At 35.1% G+C, this 26,459-nt stretch overlaps 1 pseudogene; it reads right to left on the bottom strand.

Moving 5' to 3' along the window:
* Nucleotides 1-18,478: 18,478 nt before the first annotated feature.
* LOC141519115 (calmegin-like) overlaps nt 18,479-26,459 on the bottom strand; it is a 48,717-nt pseudogene continuing 40,736 nt past the window's right edge.

The raw sequence follows: 26,459 nt of genomic DNA, 5'->3' as shown, positions 1-26,459 counted from the left end.
TTTTTTCTATTTGTTTTAATTATTTTTACTTTGTTTCATAGTTTCTTTATGTCTCGTGAAGTCATTAGTGTTCACTAGCCCAGTTCTAATTTTTAAGGAATTATTTTCTTAAGTCAACAAACCTCCTTTTCCATTTTGCCAATTCTAATTTTTAAGGAGTTATTTTCTTCAGTAAATTTTTGTTCCTCTTTTTCATTAGTCCACTTCTGTTTTTAAATTATTATTTTCTTTCATATTTTTGTGGACCATTTAACAGGCTGTGAACTACCTTCTCATAAATTTTGCATCATTCTCATTTCTTTGCCCAACATTTGTACTGCCAAGCATCTCTTTCTTTTCACTCTTCTAAGAAGTCTTGTTAGGGTTGAGTTGTTTAGTACTTTTTGAGGCTTTGATTGAAGCTATTTTCACATTATTTTCTTCTTCTGAATTTATATTTTGGTTTTCTCTTGTCCTAGACAGCGGTATACTGGTACTTGCAGCTGAAGGGTACCTGATTAAAGATCTGAGCTAAAACCAGTAGAATAGTGACCAACCTCTTCCAGAATAATATCAATCTGGAATTACTGAAAACTTCCAGATACCCATAACTAACTCTAAAAACAGCAAAAAAAGCTTGAGGTTTGGGACAGTGCCTACTCAAACTCAGGTGTGCAAAGCTCAACTTTAATATGAAGGGCAAAATTAAGAAATAGACTAGAAAAATGAGAAAACCACTATTACCAGCACCACTATAAAAAACCTTGACAAGCTACTATGGATGTTTTAATGAAAGCATCAAACAGGAGCATAGAGCAAAAAATCAAACTGAGTAAGAGAAGAATGAGGGAAACTCTAACCTGCTCTAGCCTTATGACCAGGCTATGACCTTGTTAGTTTTAAAACATTGGTAGAGGGGCAGCTAGGTGGCACAGTAGATAGAGCACTGGCCCTGGAGTCAGGAGTACCTGAGTTCAAATCTGGCCCCAGACACTTAATAAGTACCTAGCTGTGTGGTCTTGGGCAAGCCACTTAACCCCATTGCCTTGCAAAAAAAAATAATTTTGAAAAAATTGATAGAGCCATTCCCTTTGCAACTGCCATCAATAGCAGATACTACTAGAGACAGCACAAGGGGTCTACATCCTTCTTGTCCCAGCCCAGAATGACTTAACCTCTGCCCTTCTAATTGAAGAATAGAGCATTAATTCTAAAACCTCCATTTAGGAGCATGTCCAGACCAGCCATATTTTCACTCTTCATTTCTTACTCAACTGTTTTGGATGTCTCCATCATGCTCTGGACAGGTATCTTTTCCCCCACTGTTCTTCAATTGTCCTGGGGTCCCATAGCTAGTAAATGACGGAAGGAGGAACTGAATTTAGGTTTAGCTGACTATGAGTTCAGCATTCTATCCACTATGCTGCCTATCATCATCAATGACAAAGTCTTCATTGATGAGGAAGATTTAATAAGTACCTATAATATGCAAAGCATTGACCTAAACTCTCCTAGGAAGTCAAATAGATTCAGGGAGTATCCCAGCCCTGTGTGAAATGCAGATTCACCAAATCCCACTTCTGTCCCAGAAAATTTAGGATGTTCAAGGTAGGAGAATGATAATCCTACCAGATTTCTTGATGTTATGAATCTCCTCCCCCGCCCTCCCTTCCCCTGAAAGAATTGTACAAGGCATGTGGATCTGACATGGATTTTGACAATTTTTTCAGAGACTGAAGAAAAAAAATTACAATAAGAGTAAATTTAGGTTACAGAGCTGAGGTCTCCCAGGCTAGAAGTGCAGGGATCAGGGACCATCTAGTGAGTATAGTAACCAAATAGATGAACCAACAATTAATCTACCAATCAACATGCATTTTTAATGCATGTGAGGAAAGCAGGAAAGAATTAGACTGTAATGACAGGGAGCTAGCAGACTATGCATAATTAAAACCCTCCTTCTCTGAATAATAGCACATGCTCCCCTGAGCCCTTCAGCTATACTATTTTTGGGGGGAATCAGGTAGGCGAGTGGCTATTCTTTTGCGTAGATCAGCTATCATGGTTCTATCACAAACCAGTTAACTATAAATTTTCTTTGGCTCATCCCAATTCTTCTCACACTGGGTTCATAAAGAAAGGGACTAAGGCCATGATTCGTGTAATCATTAGTACATTGTGAGCAAATCAATTGGGTGTTCTCTTTCTTTATTCTGCCCCCACAATCCAAGTTCTGCTTAAGGGGAGAAATTGTCTCCAACCCCTTAGATAGTTTTCAGTTCCTCCCCTTCTCTCTCTCTCTCTCTCTCTCTCTCTCTCTCTCTCTCTCTCTCTCTCTCTCCCTCTCTCTCTCTCTCTGCATGTCTCTGCCTCTATCTTCCTTGGCACAGTTTTCCATATGAGAGTCTTCATAATGGTCCCTTTGTGCAGGCATTATCCAAACAGATCTTATTATTGTCACACACACACACACACACACACACACACACACACACACACACACACACAATCTTCCTCTATATATTTAACTTCCAAACAGGCTCAGGGTTAATGACCATTAAATTTAGATAATAACTGTTTAAATCGTATATATATGAAAGTAGACAGTTATGAAAAACAGAAATCCCCTCAGGACCAAAAGTTTCATATTAAGAAGGATAAGGGAAATGAAGAGACTGAGACTATAAGGGACTAAAATTACTTTTCCTTGGAGAATGAAAGGAGGATTAAAGATATTATGAATGGAAATGATGGTCCTTTCATCCCCAAGGGCTCCAGGTCATTGTTTCACTCTTTCCTAACTTAATCCTACCTGAGGTTCAGTCTCATTTTCAGCTCAAAATCTAATGACTTCCATAGTATTCTATTACTGACATTGATCTGCTTCATATTTGAATTTTCTGTCCTTCCCTTCAATCACCCTAGAATTATATCCCCTCCTCAGCTACCCTTCACCCTCCTACCTATTCAAAGATAGAAGCAAGAATACTCTGACTTGGGAATCCTGTATTATCCACCAAGCTCTCAAGTTCATTAACTTCTATGGCAAAAATCTGGGGCCAGCCAAGGCTACATAGCTATAAACCACCTATTCCTCAATATAGGCACTGGCTGGGGACCAGGCCTCACAGCTAGACCTGGGATTCTAAGGATAAAATCCTTCAGGCTGAACTTTGATTCAGTCAAAACTTACCCCTCTCCCAACATTGATGTAGGTATAGTGGCACAGGCCTAAAAATTTGGTAAACTGAGGACTTCTGAATTACAGTGGGCTAAGTTTATCTGCACTATGTCAATACAATATGGTGAGTCCCTATGTTGGAAGTAGGCCTAACACCAGCACCTTCTCAGTTCAGGTTTTATTTGGGGATAAAATGAGACGTTGATAAGTCATTCAATATTTGGGGAAAAAATTTATTTTACCCAAACATAGACCTATGTTTCAGCACTGGACTTGAAGTCAGGAAGACCCGGGTTCAAATGTGTCCTCAGATATTTATTAACTAGTCATGCGACCCTGGGAAAAGTCATTTAACTTCTGTTTGCCTTAATCCACTGGAGAATGAAATGGGAAACACTCCAGTATCCTTGCCAAGAAAGTTCCCTGGACTGCCTGGTCCCTGGGGTGATGAAGAGTTGGGCACAACTGAATAATATAACAGCAACAATCCCTGGGACAGGAGGGAAGATTGAGGATCCTGAGTCTGGTCCATGCAGTGGCTGGCAGGGAAAAATAGAGCTGGGACATGCTGGACAATATTAGTTCTAGCACAAACTAGACAGAAGTGTCAACAGGCTACCTAAGAAAGGGTAAAGGGGCAAAACCATGCTAATCAGCAGCTGGTCCTCGGTCCTGTACTTCTAGCCTTCCTGTACTTCTAGCCTGGGAGACCCAGTATTTTATAAAAAAAAGTATCCAGACTCCTTGACTGCTTCTAGTTGAAATCCACCCCTCCTCCCAGGACATTAAAGTAACTTCTTTTATCTCTGGGTCTGAATGTTCTAGAAGGAAAGCAAAATCAAATAGCTATAAAACAACACTTGGAGCACTTTTACATTTAATCCAGTTATGAGTTGTTTGTTTTTCTCATTCATTTTTCATGGACTTTGACATCCTGATTTTTAACGATCTTCTGTATTATTCATTCATGCTGGCTCAAGCCTAGGTGAATGGTGATGATTACCAATGATTGTATGCCCTCAACACACTGAAGTAGGGTAGTGTCTTGGCCTCATTCCAGCCAGTGATAACAAATGATCCCTAATGTCAAGGGATTTATCTACTAGAAAAGTTGCTTCAATATTTTAATACCTAAAAGATTTCCAATTTTGTTGCCAAAACCCTTCTTCAATCAAGAAGACAAGTTGAGAGTAGCTATGACTGAAAAAGTCATCATGCAGTACACAAACTAATCTCATTATGAGCCTTCTCTAAAGTTAGCTATGTTTATCTTCAAAAGATCTAGAAGTGGTTCATCAATGGACTCATTCTAGATGACTCTTGTTTATAAATGACCCCAAGACAACAAGCAAATCCTTATCACATCCTTTCTATTTGCCAGTCACTGGGTCAGGCACAAAGGTCAAAGAGAAATAGAACCTCATCTCAAGAAGACATTCTATTGAAGGAAACATCACCTTTATATATGCATGTGCATGCACACATGTGCATGTTTTATATGTTTATACACACATGCATATGTGTGCATGCATCTCTATGCAAAAGAATGGTAAAAGATATAGTATATATGTGTGATTATGTCTATATAACTACTCACAGCATTGTTTTGAAGGTCAAATAAGGTAACATCTACAAAATGCTTAGCAATGTGTCGGACATGTACTAGGTGATTCCTTTCTATATAAGTATCAGAGACAGCTGGAGTCAGAAAAATCTGAGTTTAAATCCAGTTTCAGACATTTTCTAGCTTTGTGATGAGTTTCCTCACTTAAATAAATATTACCTATTACAATCATCAGTATTGTTATATGTGTGCTTATGCACATGTGCATGTATGGTATGTATATATGAAAGTTTGTACACTCTGTATATATACATTTATAGATTTGAATGTGTGTATAATATATTAATATTAATATAATTATAAGAGATATAGATGTTATATCTATCTCTTGACATACATATATCTACCTATATATAAACACAAATAATTAGCATACTATTAATACAGGAATTTATTAAATATAAGTACTGATATCTCTATTTCATTTATACATCTACCTATATTGATATATCTTACCTACATCTATGTATATGCATTGTACAGCTATATTTATCTCTAACATAAGGTAATTTCCATATTTTTCCAGAATTGGGAAATGATTTTTATACTATACTTTGAAGAAAATCAGCAATTTCAAGGGGAGTAGGAAAAAAGAAAGAAAGTACATTCTAATCATGGGAGAACTTCCAAAGTCACAGGATAGGAGATGAAATATTGACTGTTAGGAATGGCAAAAAAAAAAAAACAGCTTAGGTGAAAAGATAGGTTGAAGGCAGGAAAGAAAGAGCTTTAAAGGTCAATAAGAAAAGAGTATATTTGATCCTAGAATTAATAGGAAGCCAATGGTGTTTAACAAGAAGCAGAATGACTTCTTGATGTTATTTAAGACTATAAATTTGACAGCTTATAGAGACAGATGGTCAACTGCATAAATTTAATATTGCAAGTTTGTATATTTTCATCAACTTTCTATTAGGGGATACTACCTTAGCAAAGAAAGTTTATTGAAGTAATTTTAAACTGCTTTCACAATAGCCTAGTTATTCAAGCAAGCCCTTGAAGTGTGGATCAGAAAAGGAGAAGCAAGAAATGGAATGAAAAATCAAAGGTGTCAGAGGGAGCCAGATTGCAAGAAAATAGCATAGTCAATGGAATTTAGCTGGAGAGAACACTCATTAGCAGGCAACTTTGGTGGGTGGCCCCTCTCAAAATGGTGCTACATGTTGAGCAGACAAAGTAAAGAAATATTAGGAATAAAACGGGCTTCCTATGGCTGGCTTTGCTTTAAGAGGGGTCATTTGTAGTAAGTATTGATGTAGAATAGGTCCTAAGTGCCAGAAATAATGTACAGAACACTTAGTATCTTTAAGCACTGTGGTTTTGGTCAGTATTCCATCTGAATCATCTTTCCTGCATCCTCTCTATTTCTCTAGTTGCCAAGAGATAAAAAGCCCTCACTCTGAAAGGAAAGGTTTTCCCCCTGGAGTGTTTGAGTTGTTAAAAACATTATGTTCTGTGAAGGTTATGGATTATGAAAAGCACAGTCAAAAGAAAAGAGTTTTATTAACTCTTAAGGCAAAATTCATAATGTAGACAAATACTATGAAAGAAATATCCCAAGTATCTCTGCTATCCCCTAACTGTACCTTCTTGTACTAATAGTAAATACATTTTTCATTACTTGATATAATTTTCCATATGAGGGTCTTCATAATGGTCCCTTTGTGCAGGCATTATCCAAACAAATCTTATTATTGTCATCATGGTATAATCAGAATTATTTCAATCTGTAGTTTCAGAGGCCAGAGTGTCTCACTCTTTTCCCTGCATGTCTTTCACATTTCTGGCTTGATTTGATAACACACAGTTCTTTTGAAATGGAGAGAGGCAGAAAAACAACCCTATATGATGTCATACACTAAGTATAAAAGCTCCAAGAAAAAATTCCATGAAGCTCAGTGGGCCCACTTTCTATCTATTCTATAAAAGTAATAACATGTAGCAGGGGATCTTAGGAAGGCAGGGAAGGAGAGAGAGAAGGAGGGAGGGAGGAAGGGAGGGAGAGAAGAAAGGAGGGAAGGAGGGAGAAAGGGAGTGAGGGAATGAAGAAGCAAGCAAAGAAGGAAGGAGGAGAGAGGTGCTAGTAAGGGAAGGGAGGCAGTAAGGGAAGGAAAAAGTGAGGAATGAGGAGGGAAGAGAGAATGGGGGAAAAGGAGGGAAAGGATTGTTTCCCTAAGGATTTTGCATTTCATTAAACATTTTGTTAATTGTGATTTCAGTTATTTTTCATTCAGCAGATAAAAGAAAATTCTTAATATTATTTAATGCCTGGCACATAGGCACTTAATACAAGTTTGCTAAATTGAATTGAACTGAATATAAGATTTGATCAAATCAAACAGCTCATAATTCACATGAAACTAAAAAGAGACATAGCAGAATGACAAACCAGATTGGAAACTGACCTAAAAAGTTCAGAAGGAGTTGAGAAAGTCTGTGCCACATGAGATCCAGCAGTTAGCCCTGTGAGGATGGCAGAGCAAACCTCAGTAGCACTGAAGTCCCTGAGGCATGCACTGCTGCTCTCCAATGACCTGAACTGATATTTTCCATTCTTTCCCTCCACATTTAAAAGTAAGGAAAAGAGAGAGCAAACCACTGAGGATTTAGTCAGCAAGGCTGTATTGAACATTTCCTAAATGCACAGCGCTGTTTGATGTTACAATAGGGCAGGTTAGCTTTGAGCACACTGCTTATAGTCAGGAAGCAGGTGACACTAATAACAAAGCAGTATTTGTAAAAGCAGCTGTTAGAGAATATGATAGGAAAAACTGTGCTAAAGCTGGTTTTAATCAGTTCGCAGTCGGTTTCTAAATTTTCAGCATAAGCATTTATACCTCAGAGATCATCAGTCACTATAAATCAGTACTTAATAGTTTTGTTCATTGCTTAGACTTAATAAAGTGTTAATAATACAGATTAAAAGAGTATGGGCAAACAGGTTTTTTTGGTTGTTAAACATTTGCCAGCACATCCCTGCATTGATCTATAAACACCATTTGAGCTTGGCAGGAGTGCAGCAGTGAATGAAGCCATCACTAGATTGAAATCTTTATGACTTTATTAACAATGACAATGACAACTGACATTTATAAAACTCTAGAAGATTTACAAAGTACTTTATATCTTATCCCATTTTATGCCCTCCACACCCCTGGGTACCAGAAGGGCTACTGAATTTTCATCTAAGGATCTGGGTTGTGAATCTTTGCTGCTTTCTGAGAGACTTCTTTAAAATCAAAATTAAATTCAAAACTTTTAACTAGAACTACATTCCTAAGTCTATATCAAGAATTCTTTGCTTGAGTTCAATGAACTTACCAGCAATATTGTAAGGATGATCAAATATGAAAGATTTAGCTACTTTGATCCAGTTATTCAAGACAATTCCAAAGAACCCAGGATGCAAAATGTTATCTACCTCCAGAGAGAGAACTGAATAACTCTGAATACAGAGTAAATAATACAATTTAAAATTTCCTTTATTTTTATTGTTTTGTTTTAATTTTCTTTTGAAATGTGACTAATTTGTAAATATTTTGCATGACATTACATTTATAATTAAAATAAAATTACTTGCTTTCTTCAAGGAAGAGGAGGCACAGTAATAAGGGAGAGAATTTGGAATTCCACATTTTAAAAATAATTGTTAAAATTTTTACATGTAGTTGGGAAATATTTGATAACAAGAACAAAAATATTTTGATAGGGAGAGAAAGAAACAAATATTTTTTAAGAACATATAATTTTTTAGGTACTGGGCTAAGTCACTGGATCTCACTTAATCTTACTTGATCCTCACAACCTTGGGAGACAGAGTTGAAGTGACTTTCCCAGGATCACACAGTTAAGTGTCTAAAGCTGAATTTTAATTCATCCTTCTGATTCCAAGCCAACTTTTAATATAATTGGGTTTTTTTGTGATACTATATATTTTATTCTCTATATGTAGAATTGTTTTTCTGAAAAGAGGACCCATAAACTTTCTCAGAGAGTCAAAAAGTTCCATGAGGTGAAAATGTGAAAAATCCCTAGGAATTGAAAGAGCAAAGTCATATTCATCTATGTGATGTATATTTTTTATTTTTGCCCTAGAAACTTTTTAGGAAACATTTTGTAGCACATTTTCTATTTCTTCAGACACTATAATTTCTTTAACATTTCTCCATAAAAACTAACCCCTCTGTTATGTTCAAAAGGAAAAAAATACTTAAAAATACTAGGCTCAGAACAGAGGAAAAACTAATTATGGTAGTACTCAGATAGGTAGAATAATAGCAGATGGATGGATGGATGGATGGATTGATCGATGGATGGTAGATTGATAGATAAATGAATAGTGATATCAACAACAGCTGCCATTTATATATAATTTGAGAAGTTTCAAGGGAATTTCTATGCATTTTCTAACATGATCCTACAGCAACCCAGTGAGGCAAGTGCCATATTAAGAGTAGAATATCCTTTGGACAATGTAATTCTACAGGGTTTTTTTCCCTTTCTATAGTCATATCCTACTAATGTTTAAAGATATCTTCATGTTCTTAAATGCAAACATTTCTCTTCCTGAAATACAAGAAACTGTCATTTTCTTATATTAATTATGGACGAAGAGTTCATTAAGCAACAAACATATAGTCTCCAAAACTCCTGTGTTCAAGTGTAATTTGATATAATTACTCTTAAAATATCTACTTAAAAATAAATAAATAAAACAAAAAAATCTGGTCACATTGTTGGGACTAATGAAAGACTAATTTTCATCCTTATTCCACATGATGGCAATATAGCCCCAGAAAAATCTTTCACTGACTGCCTCTCTATTCCCTTTCAATCCTTCATTTTACTTCATCTTAATTATTCTCAATTTCCAAAATATCTCAGATACACAAGAACCCTCCTAGGGAAAAAAAGTCATAAAGTTACCTTTATGACTTTAATTCCTTTTGAAGACAAGGGAAAGCAGATAAATTAAGGAGGAGCAGTTTAATGGATATATTTTTTGTACTGGGGCACCCAGACATTCTCTTTGCCCTGAAGGTTTTCTTCTCATTTGTATTTTCCAACATACACCAGGAAATCCATATCAAAGGCATACAGATCTTTTGGAAAGAAAAATTCTTCTCCTTGGGTATATCAGTAACTTCTTCTATTTACAATCTTAGAGTCACATGGGATTAAGAGGTTAAGTGATTTTTCCAGAGTAAGTATCAGCAGCTGAATTCAAACTGAGAAAGTTCTTCTTGACCTAGACTTCAGATCCCTAACCACTAACATACTTTCTCTCATGAGTCCTTATTACGTAAAACAATTTCCATGCATATTCTTTTAGAGAAACTTATTTTTCTTATGAAAGGAATTTGTCTGTAATATTAATTTTTTAATATTTGCTTTAAATGCCCAGTAATTATTGGAAAATACAACAAACAAGAAGGGTTAATCACCAAAGACACAAGTTGTAGTAATTCACTGAATTTTAAGTTGGAATTAAAGCACTGGATATTTACCACAAAAAAGAGACAAACAGGTCGACGGACTCTTCACATAAGCTACATCTAGAGCACTACAGAACGGAAAAAAAGGGATTCGCTTAGATATTTAAATGAAATGATCAGGAAAATATTGTCTAGTTGTCCTGAAGACAGAGTCATGATTAATCAGATGTGCCAACATAACTCTTTCTTTAACAGCATATTTCAAAACAATCTTAACTACAACACTGTAGCAAATTCTACTCTGCCCATACATATTTGTGAGGATCATTCATCAGGCCATGCTGTGAGTGCTCCATAGAAACAGTTGAGTTTTGGTGCTATTTCATTGGTTTATGCAGTCTTGAGTGGGATGATGACTTAGCAAACCAATTGTTTCAATGGTTTGCAGTTGTGCTGTAAGGAAATGTGCTACCCTAGATCTGTCATTAGCTTAATTCCTTCTCAAAGGGACATGAGGAATTCTAACCTATAGAAATTTAGTTCTTTGGAAATATCTTCCTATGAAATGAGAGACAGAGACACAGAAAATGAAAGACTGAGATTTAGGTACTCTTTCCTAACTATCTATTTATGACCTATATAGTATCATCACCAAGTTCCATTTATAGCTTGAGTTGGATTTCTACATCTATGCAATGAAAATAAGGACATTGATATTGAACAGAAATACAAAAAAGAATAATGGATTTTAAAGTGACAGTTAAATTAAGAGAGATCATGACTTATCCGTGAAACTGTTCCTCTTCAAATTGTGTTATTTGTCCTCTAATTACCTAGTCTTCTCCTAATATAATTCTTCCTTTCATGTCTTTGTTGTTTTAACCCCTTCTTGAATCTTAAATCTATCAAAATATTCTCCTTTTGTCCGTCCTGAAAGAAACACCTTTCTCAAGGTTTATTGATTGTTGATAGATAAGTAACATTGTCTCATAGTCACTGTCTCCCCTCTTCTGTCCTATTAGAAATACACTTCTTGGGGCAGCTAGGTGGCACTGGGCCTGGAGTCAGGCGGACCTTAGTTCAAATAGGGCTTCAGACATTTAATAATTATGTAGCTGTGTGGCCTTGTGCAAGCCACTTAACCCCATTGTCTTGCAAAAAAAAATAAAAACAAAAAAATAAATACACTTCTCAAGAGTCTTATATAACATCAAATTATAATCAACTTATACCACACCCTCTATTCAAGTACCCTCTATGGACATACATTTATCAGGAGTTAAAGTATCATGGAAAGAAAAATTATTTTATGGATCACATTTACACTCCTCCACTAAGTATATTCCCTATAATTGTACCTAAAATTGCAAGTAAATCAAAATCACTTCATAATCTATTTACATCCAGTTCCTCTAAGTGCATTTTTCCCTATGTCCTTAAAGTACTAGAACCATTAACTAAAGTATAGAATATTTCAAGACCACTTCATGATCTATTTACGTCTAGCTCTCTCTCTCTCTCACAACCCTCATTAATAAAGTTTCTAGTAAAGTAAGATCACTTCATTCTGTCCAGACCCTCTAAGTATTCCATCTCACTCTGGGCAAATAGAAATGTGCTTTTTAATCAACATTTCTTCATTACTCATTTATTCCCATAGCCTTTAAGTATAATCCCACCAACTATATTCAACACTCATTAGTTAAGATATTGGCTAAAAGTTCAACAATTCTGTGGCCATCATATGCCTATACCCTCTGAATTGATAATTCCTAATTCCTAATTAATAATTACCGATTATTAGTGTAAGGCCTCTTCAATATGTATGAAGGCCATAATTTAGGCAATGACCGGTATATGAACTCACCATTTGGAGTATGCCTTATGTGATTTGGCTGAATTCTGACATCCCAGGGACTAGCTATCCCTGGGAATGACAAAACAGGATTGGGAGGAACTGGCTATTCTCCCAGTACTGATATTTAATAAAAATAAACCTTACAGCCCCATAATGGCATTTCCTTAAAAAATAACATATTGATTCAATCTATACCTGAAGCCAAAAGGGAATTGGATCCCATTCAACTTAGATGGCTCTGAGCCTTCTTTGTCCTCAAAGGTATAAAAGTTGTAAGCCCCTTCTCCTCATTGGAATCTCACCCATGGAGGAGACATCCTGCCTGTGGTACTTGGTCTCCCATTCAGACCTCGAGGGTCGATGAAAACTGGGATTCCCCGACCTGACATCTCAAGAGTTGGTGCTCCCTGAATTGGTGATGTTTTCTTTATCTTTCTCTTCTATTTTGATTATAGTATTAATAATCCTTTGTCTTTTATGTATTATCTGCTGTATTGGATGCTACTGTAAGCAATCTATTCCTTGTATTGTATGATTAAAATACTTTCATTTTTTAACTGAGTGAGAGCGTCATTTGCAGGAACGAATCTGAACCTCATTAAAATCACAAAACACCCTCTTTCTAAATTTTTTTCTTTTAATCACCCTAAGCAAAATACAATTCTCAAGAGTTACAAGTATTATCTTTCCTTATAGAGATGTATATAGTTTAATATTTTTTGACTAGTGTTTTTCCTCTTTCTGTTTACCTTTTTATATATTTCTTGAGTCTTGTATTTAAAGATCAATTTTTCTGTTCGGGTCTACTCTTTTTATCAGAAAACTTTGGAAATCCTCTATTTATTGGAAATCCATCAATCAGGATATGTTGAATTTTGCAGTGTAGTTAGTTATTAGTTGTAATCCAAAGTCCTTTGCCCTCCAGAATATTATATTCCAGACCCTCTGATCCTTTAATGTTGAAGCAGATAAGTTTTGATAGAGGAATTTAACACTCTAGAAGAAGTTAAAACAATAAAGTCATGAAAGGAAGAATTATGCAAAGAGAAGGCTAGGTAATTAAAGGACAAATAATACAATATGAGGAAGTACAGTTTCATGGATAAGTCATGAGTTTTCATCACTTCTGGCTAAGTGTATTCTTTCTCCCAGTGGAGAATTACTCTACCTCTTGAGAATTGTAACTCTATTAGAGAGAATATACTTACCCAAAAGTGATGGAAATTCATGACTTTTCTGTGACTCAGATAGAATTTAGATTTATATAGATTTAAAAACAATTCCTCCTTAAAAGGGGGACAGTAAAGAGATGGGAGAATGGAGGAGACTGAATGGGGTAAATCTCATTACATTTAGAGGTACAAAGGGCCTATTGTAATACAAGGGAAGAAGGGAAGAGATGAGAAACACCTGAATCTTACTCTCATTATATTTGGCTTAAAGTTAATATACATACACTTAGTTAAGAAATTTATCTGGGGGTGGCTAGGTGGTAGTGGATAAAGCACCGGCCCTGGAGTCAGTAGTACCTGGGTTCAAATCAGGTCTCAGACACTTAATAATCACCTAGCTGTGTGGCGTTGGGCAAGCCACTTAACCCCATTAACCTTACAAAAACCTAAAAAAAGAAAAAGAAATTTATCTCACATTTCAAGTATTAAAAGGGGGAAAGAGTAAGGGGGAGAAAAAGAGGAAATAACCGAAGGAAAGGAAGGAAGAAATGACAAAAGGAAAGAGGAAACAAAGGAGAAGGGGCTGTATATAGGAGGGCAAACACACTGAAGGTGGTGGTAGTCAGAAACAAAATACTGGGGAATATGGATAAAGGGGAAAATACAAACAGAAGGAAGATAACATGGAGAGAAGTAAAGAGTTAGTAACTATAACTTTGAATGTGAATGGGATGAACTCTCCTTAAAATGAAAGCAAATAAGAGAGTGAATTAAAAACCAGAATCCTATAATATGCTGCTTACAAGAAACTCATCTGAAGCAGAGAGATACATATAGAGTAAAGGTAAAAGGATGTAGCAAAAAATATTTTGCTTCAGCTGAAGTGAAAAAAAGTAGGGATAGCAATCCTTACCTCAGACAAAGCAGCTGCAAAAATAGATATCGCTAAAAGAAAAAACTATAACCTCCTAAAAGATTTCATAGATAATAAAGTAATTTCAATACTAAAAATATATGCACCAAATGGTATAGCATCCAACTGCTTAGAGCAGAAGTTGAAGGAGTTACTGAAAGACATAGATAGAAAAACTTTACTGGTGGGATATCTCAATCTCCCACCCTCAGATTTAGATAAATCTAATCATAAAATAAACAAGAAGGAAGTTAAGGAGGTAAATAGATTGTTAGAAAACCTAGACATGATAGACCTATAGAGGAAATTTAATGGGGATAGAAAGGAATATACTTTTTTTCTACAGAACATGGCATTTACACAAAAATAGACCATGTACTAGGGCATAAAAATCTAATTATGAATCGCAGAAAGGTAGAAATAGTGAATATAACTTTCTCATGTCATAATGCAATAAAAATCACATGCAAAATTGGTCCATGGAGATATAGACCCAAAAACTAATTAGAAATTAAATAACCTTATTTTAAAGAATGAGTGGATCAAACAACAAATTGTAGAAAAAATTAATTATTTCATCCTAGATAATGACAATAATGAAACAACATTCCAAAACTTATGGGACACAGCCAGGGAAGTTGTCAGGGAATATATTATATCTTTATATGCTTACATGAATAAATTAGAGAAAGAGGAAATCAATGAACTAAACATGCAACTAAAAAATTAGAGAAAGAACAAATTAAAAAACCCCAATTAAATACCAAATTAGAAATTCTAAAAATTAAAGGAGGAATTAATGAAATCAAAAGCAAGAAAAATATTGAACTAATAAAACCAAGAGTTGGTTTTATGAAAAAGACAATAATATTAATAAACATCTGGTCAATTTGATTTAAAAAAGGAAAGAAGAAAACCAAATTGCTAGTATCATAAATGAAAAGGTGAGCTCACCACCAATGAGGAGGAAATTAAAATAGTAATTCAGAATTATTTTGCCCAACTCTATGACAATAAATTTGATAATCTAAGTGAAAAGGATAAGTATTTACAAATATATAAGTTGCCCAGGATAAATGAAGAAGAATTTAAATACTTAAAAAAATCCTATCTCAGAAAAAAGAAATTCAATAAGCCATTAGGAACTCCGTAAGAAAAAAATCTCTAGGGTCAGATGAATTCACAAGTGAATTCTGCCAAATATTTAAGAAACAATGGGTTCCAATTCTATATAATGCATTTGGGAAAATAGGTAAAGTTGGAACTCTGCCTAACTCTTTCTATGACACCAATATGGATGGTTCTTCTACCTAAACCAGGAAAAGTTAAAACAGAGAAAGAAAATTATAGCCTCATCTCCCTGAAGAATATAGATGCAAAAATCTTAAATAAAATCTTAGCAAAACGATTATAGCAAAATCACAGGTTTATTTTCATTTTTAAACCTTCATAAATCCTCAACATTTCTATACATGTCTAGCAAGATGCAACAGAAATAACTAGAAAGAGAAATCCCATTCATAGTAACTTCAGGGAGCAGCTAGGTGGTATAGTGGATAGAGCACCAGCCCTGGAGTCAGGAGTACCTGAGTTCAAATCCAGCCTCAGACATTTAATGATTACCTAACTGTGTGGCCTTGGGCAAGCCACTTAACCCCATTTGCCTTGCAAAAAAAAATCTAAAAAAAAAACAAAGTAACTTCAGACAACATAAAATACTTGGGAGGTACTTGTTAAAGCAGACTGATAAACTTTTTGAAAACCATTAAAAAACACTTCTCACACAAATAAAATCAGATTTAAATAACTGGGCAAATAAATACCAACTGCTCATGGATAGGCTGAGCTAATGTAGTAAAAATGACAATTCAACCAATGTTACACCACTTATTTAGTTCCTTATCAAAATTCCAAAAAAAAATTCCTTTAATGAGTAAGAAAAAGTTCTAAGTAAATTCATATGAAGAAATGAGTTTCCAGGGATTTAGTGGAAGAAAAGTGCAAAAGAAGGTGACTTAACCCTATAAGAACTAAAAATTATACTATAAAGCATCAATCATCAGAGCTGTATGCTATTGGTGAAGAAATAGAGTGGTGGATCAGTGGAATAGACTAGGTGCAATATCAGGAAATGATTAAAGTAATCTGCTGTTTGATAAACCCAAATAATCCAGCTATTGGGATAAAAAATGCTCTCTTCAATAAAAACTGTTGGTAAAATTGGAAGTTAGTATGGCAGAAACTTGGATTAGACCAACACCTCATACCCTATACCAAGATAAGATCCAAATGGATACAGGATTTAGAAATAAAAAACATTATTATAAGCAACTAGAAGATCAAGGAGTAGTTTACCTGTCAGCTCTATGGAAAGGAAAGCAATTTATGACCAAGGAAGAGAAGATCATTAAAAACAAATTAGGGGGTGGCTAGGTGGTGCAGTGGATAGAGCACCAGCCTTGGAGTCAGGAGTACCTGAGTTCAAATCCTGCCTCAGACACTTAAAATTACCTAACTGTGTTGCCTTGGGCAAGCCACTTAACCCCATTTGCCTTGCAGAAACTAAAAAAAAAAAAAAAAAAAAAAAAAAACTAGATAATTTCGATTATATTGAATTTAAAAAGCTTTTGCATAGACAAAACCTCTGTAATCAAGATCATAAGAAATGTAGTAAATTGGGAAACAATTTTTACAACTGGAATTTCTGACAAAGGATTCATTTCTAAAATATACAGAGAAATGAGTTAAAATTAAAAAAAAAACCAAGCCATTCCCCAGTTGTGACATGTTTCAACTGACATTAAAAAAACACAAGGCTATCTAATTGAAACCAACTCATTTTACCATTGAGAAAATTCAACCCCAAGGAGATTACTTGATTTCCCAGATCATATAAGTAGTATGTTTCTGAGAGAAATTGAATATCCAGAGGTAAAACTTTTTCCATACACAGACATTTTATCTTCATCATCATCATCATCATCATCATCATCATCATCATCATTTTATTGACTTGATTTGTTTTTGATGTCACCAAATTTCTTGTTATAACTGTTCCCCTTCTGCCCTCTCAGAGAGTCATCTATAACCCACAGTCCATCTTTAATACTATTTATGCTGCACTCTGACCCTATCTGAAACATGTTTTCTTTAATTTTGTGATTAACCATTTGCAGCTGGTACATGAAAACCAACATACCAACTTCATTCTAAAGGGGACACCACAAAAAATTCTTGCCCTTCTATGTTTTATGTATTCTTCAAAACCTTTTAAAAACAACAGTGACTAGTCTGGGTGTGAAAATAATTTTGAAAGCTCTGGGGCATCTAGGTGGCACAATGGATAGAGCACCATCCCTGGATTCAGGACCATCTGAGTTCAAACAGAAGTAAGGTCATTCTGTCTCAAAACTATAAAAGCTTGAAAAATTAATCTGTACACCATTCTCTTTGATAAAATTTAAGATCTTTGCAGTCAAATGTAAGATATGTTGCACCAATAACCAGTGATTCCATGAATGACACTCAGACAAGTCAACTTGTCTGTCAACAAAGCACCTCTTAAATGACTACTTGTTATTTATAATAATTTATAGTAATTTAACCACTTTACTTGTTAACAACTGACCATAACCATAAACTTGACCCAAACTAGGTAAATGTAGGCCATGAACACATACTTTAAATTGTTGAGAACCAAATACAATGGCAAAAAAAATCATTATTACATTAGTTCTGTACAATCAAAAACCCCATACCACTTTTGAATAGGCAATATATGATTAATTGTGCTCAATTTTTCCATTTTTGGGGCGGCTAGGTAGCGAAGTGGATAAAGCACTGCCCTGGAGTCAGGAGTACCTGGGTTCAAATCCGGTCTCTGACACTTAATAATTACCTAGCTGTGTGGCCTTGGGCAAGCCACTTAACCCTGTTTGCCTTGCAAAAACCTAAAAAAAAATTTTGCCATTTTCATTGAATGCAAAACACAAACTAATCTGTCCAATTGCAGTGGAGAAGATATTCATTTGTTACATCTTTTAAAGAACTAAAAGTTACCTCCAAATGACTAAATAAATTCTAATGATATTATGCTCCTAAATCTGTTATTCAAATTGCCATTTTTCTCTTATTCTAAATTAAAACACTAGACAACTTCAATCTTCCTCAAAAGGAAGATTAAAGAAAAATTTAAGAATAAAGAGACTGGCTATTGGGAGCAGGAGGTGGAGAAAGAGTCAAGTCCAATGATTTGCACATCTTTGCTGGCATGCCAAATTTCTCTTTCAGGAAATAAAAAAAATTTTGAAAGTATTTCAGTCTTTTCTTACTCTTCTTTTATGTACTGATTTTACTGGTCCATCTCCAGAACCTGTACTTTCATCAGCTTCTTTCATCTCATCTTCTGATCCAGATTTGTTGGATTTATTGCCTTCTTCTGGACCTTCCATAGTTTCATTTTCTACTTCACTCTTTTCTTCAGTTTTATCATCTTCTTTTTCAATTTTACCATCATCCTGATTTTCTTTTTCCTCTTCCAGGTCTGTAGCCTTCTCCTCTTTCACTTCTTGTTCTAGGGCTCCTTTTGTCTGGGGCTTATGTATTTCAGTTATTTTGCACTCTGCATCAATTTTTTCTTTCTTGGCCAGCAAAATAAAGCATTCAAGACCAAAGGCAGCCCTGCTGTAAAGACATAAATTATCCAAAGCCACCACTGCTCTTCAGCAGCAGTTAGCAACTGAGTGAATAAACTAGACTCATTAGCCCTTGCTACCAGTTTTTTCACCATCCAACTATCTTCAGCCTAATGATCTGCTATTTCCTTATTTGAACAGATGATAAAATTATCAAAGTAGATATCAGAAGTCATTGACCATAGTTCTAAGCCAAGAACAGTGAAAGAACTTAGAAGAAATTGATTTCTATCCTCATAATAATGTGGATTTGGAATTTTCACGGGGTCCACGGGGTTCACAGGGTCCACGGGGTTATCAATCATTGGAGGTTCCCATTTCCCCCTGTATTTTGCATTATCAATCATGGGATGCAGCCATTGTCCACACCCAATCTTACATAATGGATTAGGAATATGAGGGGCTTCCCATTTACTATCCATATCTTCATTCCAGTCTGGAGGTATTTCAGCATAAGGATCTTCAATATATTCTAGTTTCTTTCATTAAAAAATTTTAAACTACTCTAAAGAGCTAAAAGTCTTTTAGTAGGAACACAAATAAGTTTTGTTCCCATTTTATAGACTAACTTTAAGTTCAACAGACAACTTTTGGGCAAATTAAACAAATGTCATGCAATAGTAGGAATTGACATAGGGCTTTAGGATTTGACAAAAATTTTGCATGTATTATTTCATTTCATCCTCACAAAAGCCCAAAGAAGATATTGTTATTCCTATTTTACAGATGTTAAAATTGAGGTTAGCAGAGATTTAGAGACTTGCCCATAGTCATGCAAATATTATCCCAGACAGGATTATTTAAGGTGGTTCGGTAAAAGAGGAATATAAAAAATGAGAAAAATTTTGGGATTTATTCATCTACATGTGTCCAAACTGTATTTCTATTATTTGACATTTAAATATTCCAGAAGATCGGTGCTTTCATCAGTAGGGTTGTCTCCTTCAACTTTGCAGACCCATGTCATCTATATCACATATCCTGTATAATCTTTGTTTGTGTCCTGCCATTATTATGAGGATAGAGTAAATATGTAAAGATAAACAGATACAGATAAAGTTATTGCATTTATATTTTTATAGATGCATATATGCACAAATATATATGTATTTTGTTTATATGTATACATATGTATAATGTATATGCACATGGGGTGGCTAGGTGGTACAGTGGATAAAGCACCGGCCCTGGAGTCAAGAGTACCTGGGTTCAAATCTGGTCTCAGACACTTAATAATTACCTAGCTGTGTGGCCCTGGGCAAGCCACTTAACCCTATTTTGTGCAAAAACCTATGTGTATACACAGGTTTTCATATATTGTATTTATGTTCATGTTTTTGTTTCTGTGCAGAAGTATAAACTTTGATAATTTAATAATCTAAAAATTGGATATTTTGTATAACATTAAATGGATGATATTTTACTAATTAACCAATATATTGATACCAATATGCTTATAAATATATATTATTACAATATATAATTTAGTGAGTAAAGAATTATATTATAGGTCCTATTAATATGAGGAGATTTTGACACCAATAGTGTATGGCTTCTTTTAAGATCTGATTTTTTTATTTGTCTGAAGAATTAAGTGACCTACTGTTTTAACATAGTATATTGGACTCTATATACTGATGATAGTCTGATGAGAGCATTATGTAAGCTTTCAGCCCATCTCTCCAGATCACATCCTTATCACTAATCAACATGGCTCCATTAGCACTGAGTAGTTAAAATGTACCATAGGTTTTTTTGTCTGGGACAACTTTTGCACTGAATTGCTTCTGCCCTCTTACTAAGCCTAGAATCTTGTATATTTCTAAATTAGATAGAATTAAATGCCAGCTACTTAGATACAGATAGACTATCCTAATGGTAAACTGTGGAATTCTCATATTTGGAAGGAGTAGCTTCCTCATTTTCATCAAATCAATCTTGATGTTGGTGAATAACATGACCCAGATGAGTAAATGAGGTACTGTATACCAAATTAAGTTAAAAACTATTTCTAACTTTCAGAGTTTAAAAATTAAAAATTTTAGAAACCTCACTGTAGATTAGGTTCAGGTTTCTAATTAAGAGACTAAAGTTGGGGACTGAGTCTAATACTAAGGAAATGATTGGCACAATAACCAAGACTCTGAAGAGGCAAGATAAGAAAATGACCTTGATGCCATCTGTATCCAGATAAGGAGCTGTGGAATTTGAACAAAGTGCAAGGACTAATCCCTTTTAATTTAGAAAAAAACAGATATCTTATTGTATGATCTTGTTACCTCTGAGACTTCTCTTCTCTTCTTTAAGGATATGATTTCTCTCTCATCACACCCAATTTGGATCAAGGTACAACATGGAAACAAAGTAAAGCCTGACAGAGTGCTTTCCGTTGGGGGAGGTGGGGGGAGGGAAGCAAGATTGGGGGGGAAATTGTAAAACTCAAATAATATCTTTAATAAAAAATAAATTTAAAAAAAGAAAAATAGAAAATGACCTTGAGCAGAAACTTGTTGCCAGTTCTAAATACATGTTTCCGTTATTAAAGTTTTGGAGGAAAGAAAAGGCCAAACTTGTTTTTCTTAATGGAAACATAACTGAAGATTTAACTTAAGCAATAAGTTGAAGATGGTGAAAAAGTCTCTAAGGAAGTATTAAAATAACATGCAGAGTATCAGATTACAGAGCAATGTCCAGCCTGGTTAGTGACCTAGGGCCAGAGCCGAGTTTCTCTTCTACCTATCTGCATTGGTCACATTCGTATATATCTCTACATTTCCAAGCATATCTTTGCTGTGTATGTGTAATGGTATTCCTCAATACATGTGATCTCTATCTGTAAGTATTTACAACAATAGATGTTCTCTAGATTTCATTTTATCTTTCCATGTGCATAAATGTTAATAAAAACATGAAAGCAAGCATGTAGCTCTGCTTTATTCCACTGAAGACTGGGAACACATAAGAGCATCATCCATCAGCTACAAAACTTGCCAACACGCCATCTTGAACCTGGCATATAATAGTGATTAACTTCTCTGGGCAACTAAATTTTGCCATGATCTTCCACAAATTCTAATGACAGACAGTATCAAAAATCTTGGTCAGAATGAGGAACATTGTAAATAGACTTGCTCTGCCTTATGCATTTCTCCTGGAGTTGTCAGGCAACAAATACCATTCTGACCATTCCTCAACCCTTTCTGAAACCACACTGACTCTCAAGTAAAATAATCATCCCCCAGGTAAAGGATCAGCTTATTAAGGAGTATTGGCAAGAATCCTTCCTTCAATGACTAAGAGAGAAACCAAGCAATTTCCTTTTCTTTTATAGAGATGGATAATGGAGGCAACCTTGAACTACTAAAGGATGATCTCCTCATTTCATGAAACTTGGAAGATTTCAGTTAACTTTTGTTTGACCAGAAGAGTAAATCTAAGTTGGAATAGAATCACCAGGTGCTTTGCCACACACATGGTCAATGATGTCAGCAATGGCTGATGATAGTCTATTGAGTACTGTCTATTGAGTCCATCTTTCCTGGATTACATCCTTATCAATAATTAATGTGGCTTCATCAATACTGAGGAGTTAAGATGCACATTAGGTCTTTGATCCAGGACAACGCAAAAATATTTTTGCAGTGTTACTATCAGTTTAAAACTGATTTGCCTATGCCTTTAAATTATGTCAAGAATCCCTCATCTTTCTAAGCTTCACTTGGACTTTACTTTAGATGGAGTTCAATACTACCTTCTTAGAAACAGTGCATCTTAGAAATGAACTATCCTGCTGATAAACCCTATGTAGTTCTCATATTTCAAGTAGTAGCTTCCTCATTTTCATCAAAACATTGAAGATAGAATAATAAAAACACTGTCCAAAAGCAAGAATTTAACAAAGAAAAAGATGAGATGCCAATGATTTTCCTCTTCTTTATTTCTATCTTCATTCAAAAGATTTATTTGTCAAAATGAGGACATTTGAATCAAACTATTACTAAGGCATTATCAAGTTCATAAGCAAAATACCAGGTTGGGTCAATTTCCCATCTTTTATCTTACCTACTCATGGCATTAGTCTGATTAACTTGTAGTCTGATAAAGACACATAGATTCTATTTTCTATTTTATTCTATTCATTTAATTCTATTCTATTAATTTATTTATGATAGAATAACATGTACTAAAATTTGCATAAAGTGAAAAATAAAATACTTAAAACAATTTCAGTTAAGTTTGTAAGTAAAAGTCATTCTATCTCATTGTTTCTTTTCTTTCTCTCCAGAATGGGATATAAGGGATAGACAATTTGCATAGGGAAATAATCCTCCAGTTGAAAATTGCTTTGAATATCCATTTCAATTTGTTTGTATCAACACAGTCTAAGTGATCTCAAAATCATTTTTTTCTGACAACCATAACCATTTATCAAGATGTATTCTATTATGGGCCTTTTTGGTCACTTCTTTGGCTCTCTATCAGGAGCATGCCTTTTATGTAGATAATTTTCAGTAATAAGCATTGCATAAACACAAGGGTATAATGTAAATAAAAGCTTTAATCAACAGCCTGTAGAATTAATAGAGTATAAAGCTGTTTTGTCCAACACCCTTCAGGTAGAACTTCTAAAATTATGTCTGCATTTCATACTTCTGAGCTTTGGAATGAATCATTTTGATTAGAAATTAGGAAAATATAAACTGATCTAGTTCATGATATCTACCAGGCACTGATCATCCCATACAAGGAAATGGATTGTTTCTTTGGTGGCCAAAGATGGAGTACAGCATTTTGACAGAAAGGTGACTATTAGCATGCTCGTTAAGATGAGCACAATCCAGAAGATAGCAGAAAAAAAGAAGGGACATTTCCCTTGACTATCCTTAGAAAAATCAAATTATTGTTGTTGTTTAGTTATTCCCAACTCTTTGTGGTTTTCCACTTCCTTCTACAGCTCCTTTCAAGATGAAAAACTGAGGTAAACAAGGGTCACATAACTAATGTCCAAAGCTGGATTTCAATCAAGTCTTCTTAACTCCAGGTATGACACTCTCTCCACTACCTCTACTAGCTGTTCCTAAAATGTGTATACAAGGTAAATACAAGTTAAAGTAGGAGGTGGGGAAGGCAATGCAACTGTGGGAATCAGAAAAGCCTTCATACTAAAATGATACTTGAATGCTACCTTTGAAGGAAACTAAAGCTGCTAAGGAGAAAAGATAAGGATTGGATTCTAGTAATGAAGGATAGACCATCATTTTGTCTAAGCAGTATAGTTTCAAGAGAAAGCAGATACTGTATAATAAGCCTGAGGATAAGTTGTGAAAATCCTAAACAGCAAAGTTTATACCTAATCCTGATGTAATAAGGGAGCCTCTGGAGTTTAAAATCAATAGATCAAACATCTATTAAGCACTCTCCTAGGCTAGAGCAGCTAGATGGCACAGTTGTATGGAACATCAGGCCTGGAGTCAAGAAGACCTTAGTTCAAATCTAACCTCAGGCAATAGCTATGTGACTCTGGACAATTCACTTACCCTCTCTTGCCTCAGTTACCTCATTAATAAATTGAGGAGAAGGCAATGAAAGGCAAACTACTGTAGTAAATTTGGAAAGAAAACCCCATTTGGGGGTCCTAAAGATTAAGACATGACTGAAATGACATCTTAGCCATAAGGGATACATATATAAAGAAGGAAACAATCATAGCATGAAAGAAGCCTATATTTTAACATTTCTTGGCATAATTGCCTGAAACACAAAGCAGGCAAAAGGATTATGAGTATGGATTTGAGTAGGAGTATAAAATTCAGTAGAAACTACTATAAAACAGCTTTCCTGCCAAGATGACAGAGAGAAGCCAGTTACTACTGGAAGCTCTCTTGGCATTCCCTCAGAACTAATATGAACCAAGCCTCTTAATAGAATTTAGAGCCACAAAATCCAGAAAAGAACACCTACCAACAAGGATTGTCTCAGGGAAGAGTGGGTAAGCTGGGGGCAGAGAGCTAGCATAGGGGTGGTGGGATAAGGCCCTGGGACTAACCTGAGAACAGTCATGGAAGTTTTGGCTTTGTGAGCAGAGGACTGGAGAGTTCCAGAGAGGCTGGAGGTAAAGTTTCAACATAGCAGGAGGGAAAACTCCAGAAGATCAGGGCCCTAAACCCCTGTGCTTTCAGCTGAGTTCCCTTGTTTCCAGTTGAGCCCCCACCCCCATCTCTGTGGAAGAAAGTGACTCTTTCCAGAGCAAACACAGTAACAGTTCCCCAGCTCCCCAGTTTCAAGTGTGAGCAGCAAATCTCCCTCAGTGCCAAGTGAGGATTAAGGAAATTAACTGTCATTTGAAGGAAAATTGCACTTATATCATGGAACAAAAGGGCAAAATAGTTATTGAAAGAATACATCAATCCCCTCCTGAAATGGATCCCAAAATGAAAATATCAAGGGATATTGTGGTCAAATTCCAGAACTATCAGATAGAAGAGAAAATCATGCAAAAAGCCAGAAAGAAACAATTTAGATACCAAGGAGCCACAATAAGGATTATGCAGGACCTGGATGTATCAACATTAAGGGAATCGAAGGGTCTGGAATGCAATTATCCAAAGAGCAAAGGAGCTTGGAATACAGCCAAGAATTCACTATCCTGCAAAACTGAGGCTTCTCTTCTGGGGAAAAGATGGACTTTTAATAAAATAGGAGACATCCAACTTTTCCTGACAAAACAATCAGAGCTAAATAGAAAATTTGAACTTCAAACAGGAGACTCAAGAGACACATGAAAAGGTGAAAAAAGGAAAAGAAAAAAATTGCTATCCAAAAGGTAAAAGTGACTATATCCCCATGTGGGAGAAAGCTTCTCAAAATTCTTGAGAATTGTAGCTCTATTAGAGAGAATATACTTAGCCAAAAGCAATGGACACTCATGACTTCTCTGTGACTCAGATAGAATGATTTAAAATAATATTTCCCTAAAAAGGGGGGAAAGTAAAAAGTCAGGAGGATGGAAGAGGTGAGAACTGCCTGAATCTTACTCTCATTACATTTGGTTCAAAGAAGGATTAATGTACACACACTCAGTTAATATGACCTTTAAATTTAAAAGGGGAAAGAGGGAGGAGGGAGGAAAAGGGGAAATAAAAGAAGGAAGGGAAGCAAGAAGGGGCAAAGGAAAAGAAAAAAGATAGGAGAGAGGTGGATATAAGGGTGCAAACACATTAAAGAGGTGGTATTCAGAAGTAAAATACTGGGGAATGAGGATGAAGTGAAAAAAAGATGAAAAATACACCGGGAAGATAGCATGGCAGGCAATATAGAGTTAGTAATCATAACTTGGAATAAGAATGGGATGAATGCTACCATAAAACCTAAGTGAATAGCAAAGTGAATTAAAAACCAGAATCCTACAATATGCTGCTTATGAGAAACTCATTTGAAACATATATATATATATATATATATATATATATATATATATATATATAGAGAGAGAGAGAGAGAGAGAGACACACACACACACACACATATATATATATATATATATATTTATTTATAAAGAAAGGAAGAGAGAGAGAGAGAGAGAGAGAGAGAGAGAGAGAGAGAG

Source organism: Macrotis lagotis, chromosome 3 (assembly GCF_037893015.1).
Source record: "Macrotis lagotis isolate mMagLag1 chromosome 3, bilby.v1.9.chrom.fasta, whole genome shotgun sequence".
NCBI lineage: Eukaryota > Metazoa > Chordata > Mammalia > Peramelemorphia > Peramelidae > Macrotis > Macrotis lagotis.
The sequence above is the reverse complement of the archived record's forward strand: the minus strand, read 5'-3'. Positions and strand labels throughout refer to the sequence as shown.